The sequence below is a fragment of the Rhinopithecus bieti genome, unplaced genomic scaffold, assembly GCF_001698545.2.
Source record: "Rhinopithecus bieti isolate Rb0 unplaced genomic scaffold, ASM169854v2 scaffold_9973, whole genome shotgun sequence".
NCBI classification, from domain to species: domain Eukaryota; kingdom Metazoa; phylum Chordata; class Mammalia; order Primates; family Cercopithecidae; genus Rhinopithecus; species Rhinopithecus bieti.
In genome coordinates, this window is record NW_016806267.1 from 196,924 (window position 1) to 201,329 (window position 4,406).

Here is a 4,406-nt window from a genome sequence, read left to right on the forward strand (position 1 = left end):
TGTTTTAAATCCAAAATCTTCTTACTCAGAAATTTTCACATGATTTCACTGGTTAATTCTGTCACAATTTAAAAGGAAATAAGACCAATCTTACACAGCATTTTCAGAAAATAGAATAATAATAATGAGGGAACATTCTCCAATTCATTATATAAGACCATACAATCCTAATAGAAAACCTGACAAAGATACTACAAAAATAAAATCATTACAGATGAATATTCTTGTGAATATAGATATTAAAATCCTTAATAAAATATTAGCTCATCAAAGCCAACAATGTATGAAAAGGAAAATATATTAGACCAAGTAGGGTTTATCCCAATAATGCAAGCTTAGATTTAACATCAAGAAAAAAAAAATCATAGTAGTTTGCTCTATTAGTTCATTTTTGCATAACTATAGAGGAATACCTGAGAGTAGGTAATTTGTTTAAAAATGAGGTATAATTGGCTCACAGTTCTATAGGCTATACAAGCACGGCTCCAGCATCTGCTTTTTATAAGGTCAGAGGATAGGGCATTCATATAAAAACAACAAATACATTTTCGTGTAATAGCAACAAATAACACTTAGGAATAATTTTAGCAAAAAAATGAATAAGACCTCTTCACTTACAACTATTGAACATCACTGAGAAAATTTAAAAGGCCTATGTAACTAAAAGATATACCATATTTACATATTTCCTTTCTTAGTATTGTTAAAATATAATTTTCCCAATTGTGTGTATGTATTTTTCCCAACTCAATTTCAATCCAAATTTTCCACAGACTTAAAGTATAAATTTATCAGATGACTCAAAAATGTATGTAGAAATCAAAATGACCTAGAATCCTGAGGGCAATTTAGAGAGAAAATTAATTTGGTGTCATGCACTATTTTAAATGTGGTTTGGCAACAAAAGGATAGACATAAGGGTCAATATAATAGAATAGAGGGTTCAGAAATAAACTTATACATATATGACCAATTGATTTTCAATAAGTACCCCAAAACAATCCAATGGGGAAAGGAACTTTTTAAAAATGTTGCTAGGATAACTGGATAAATATACGAGGAAAAGTGAACATTTACCCTTACCTCATACAGTGCTAAAAAACTAACAAGAAGTGTATTATTAATATAAATGTAAAAAAGTAAAATTATAATATTTCAACAAGGAAACAGAAGACAAACCTTTGTGACCTTAATGTAGGCAAAGGTTTCTATGAAAGGAAAGTATAAGTCATTCAAGAAAAAATGGTAACTTAGATTTCATCAAAATTTAACAACTTTGCGCTTTGAAAGAAAACTTTAGCAAAACAAAAGAAGTAAGCCACATAATAGGAGAAAATATACATATCAAGAATATATATAATGGTCTTATGGGCCTATTAGAAGACCAGAAACCTAATAAAAATGAACAAACTATTTGAATAGATACTTCTTTTTTTTTTTTTTTTTTTTTTGAGACGGAGTCTTGCTCTGTCGCCCAGGCTGGAGCGCAGTGACCGGATCCCAGCTCACTGCAAGCTCCGCCTCCCGGGTTTACGCCATTCTCCTGCCTCAGCCTCCCGAGTAGCTGGGACTACAGGCGCCGCCACCTCACCCGGCTAGTTTTTTGTATGTTTTTTAGTAGAGACGGGGTTTCACCGTGTTAGCCAGGATGGTCTCGATCTCCTGACCTTGTGATCCGCCCGTCTCGGCCTCCCAAAGTGCTGGGATTACAGGCTTGAGCCACCGCGCCCGGCCCTTGAATAGATACTTCTTAAGAAAGATGTACAAATGACCATTAAGTACGATGGAGAAGATTCACAGTATCTCAGTTGGGAAAATGCATTTACAATCAGAATGAGATAATACGACATAGACTAGTTAATCTTGCCTTCTGAAAATAGACATGATTTTACTTCTTTTTCTTGATTACTTTGCCTTTCTTTTCTTCTCCCTTTTATTACAATGACTAAAATGAAAAAGAATATACTAAGTGTTAGTGAAGATGTGGAACAACTAGAATTCTCATACATCACTGGTAGGGCTATACAATGGTACAATCCTTTAGAAATCTGTTTGGCAGTTCTTAAAATGTTAGACATGCACCTACTGTAAGCACACGTCAGCCTGGGCAACAGAAAGAGACTCTGACTCAAAACAAACAAACAAACAAACAAACAAACAAACAAACAAAAACAACAACAACAAAAGAAAAAGACTAATTCATTTCACTCCTTGGCATTTACCCAAGAGAATAAAAACATTTGTCCACAGAAAAATGTATCCAAGAATACCAGTATAATAGTAGTAACTTACATCACAGGAGCCCAAATCTAGAAACAACCATAATTCCAATAAAGACATGAATAAATAAACACATTTTGTTTCATGCATGCAAAAAAAAAAAAAAATACTCAAAAAAACAAAACAAACGAACAAAAACCAAAGGAACCTACTGATGCGAACAACATATTGGATGAATCTCAAAATGCTGATTGAAAAAATTCATACAGAAAAGAGAACATACTATTTTGTTTTGTAGATACAAAATTCTAGAGAATGCAAACTACTAATCTATCATGTCAAAAGACAGAACAATGGTTTCTGGGACAGTGGGGAGGGAATCATGGAATGCAAACAGGGCACCAGGACACTTTTGTTTTGGGTCTTGTTTGTGATGGCTGTTTTCTGTGTAATACACATTCATCAAAACTCACTTGAGAGGAGTAATGGATGACCTTCCATTGAGGGAAAAGTTAACCCGAGGTAACCTTACAGGAAAGGAGCCAGGAGCATAAATATCCAGACCTCACTCTTCTTGGGCTTGTTAGTGTCTTGGCAGGCAGAGTTCCTACTGGCTGAATTGACAGGAAACCAAAGGTTATAGCCCTGTTGATGGTGTCCAAACAAATCAATCTCTAGCAGCAGCATGAAGAGTGAGGAAGGACAGAGTGGAACCAAAGAAGGAAGAGATGCAGCATTGATCATTTGCCAGTGTTCAGACTATATTTTAGGGTTTGACGTTCTCCAAGCCTCATTAATAAATGTTATTGCAATGTGTTCTTCATAGCATTGTTCCATTTTCTTTAGCTCAACAAGTTCACATAAACCATGGTTTATCCTAATAGAATGCTTTCTGGACCTTTTCTTTTTAAGGAATCCCTAATGGCAGAGGGAGATGAATACTTAACTCTTAGGAAATCTGGGAGCTTGAAATTTACTGTGTACATCAAATTTCTTCAAAGTTTCTTTTCCTTTGTTTCAGTTAAATAATTGATGTGAGTTTTGAATTGCACTGCATAGAACATTTGTTTGCTGTTACATCGAAGTTACTTACAAAAGGAAAAATCAAACTAAAAAATATCCTGACTTTGTAAAATAGTTTTTTTCAGATCAATTTCCAGTAATTGGGTAAAAATAAGATCACAGATTTTTTTCTAATTTATAAAATATTAACGGCCATAAATATTAAATCTTCATATTCCAAGTGTCCACTGTCATTTCTTCTACTGCTTTTCATTAAACCTGTTTGGTGGGAAACCACTGTTTCTTAAGAATGTATCTCTTGGCTGGACACAGTGGCTCATGCCTATAATCCCAGAATTTTGGGAGTCCAAGGTGGGTGCATCATCTGAGGTCAGGGGTTTGAGACCGGCCTAGCCAACATAGTGAAACCCCATCTCTACAAAAAAAAAAAAAAAAAAAAAAAAAATTGTCGGGTGTAGTGGTGCACGCCTGTAGTCCCAGCTACTAGGAGGATGAGGCAGTAGATTCACTTGAACCTCGGAGGCGGAGGTTATAGTGAACCGAGATTGCGCCACTGCACTCCAGCCTGGGTGACAGAGCAAGACTCTGTTTAAAAAAAAAAAAAAAGAATGTATCTCTCAGTAAGACATAATAGGTACTGCATTCCTCTTTGAGATGAAATCCACATTCAAATAGTAGACACTGAGAAATTCTGCAATTAAAACATGCCTGTTGGCTTTTTAATAGCCAATTTTTTTTCAGACTTATTTGACTGTGGAATTCTTTTCCACTAACCACCTATTTACATCTCACAGAGCACTAAATATAGTTGATAAATGTTGCTCGAACCTAAGGAAGCACAAATCATAAACTACCTGAAGTATATAAGTTTTTTCTTATCTTTTTTTTTTATTATACTTTAAGTTCTAGGGTACCTGTGCACAATGTGCAGGTTATATCAGGTTTTTCAAATGAAGATTAGCTGTTTCTTTTGGGGCTGGTGTCTGTTGCCTAATTCGTTTATGAGCCTCTTCTCTATGTTCCCACAGTTCTTTGTGTCCTTCATATTTTGTGTCTCCTGCTGCTTACTGGTGCTTGACACACAGAAAGCATTCCATAACTATTGAATTTGGAACACATTAAGTTCATTAGCTAATTTTATTTTCTTTACGTTTCTCCCAGCA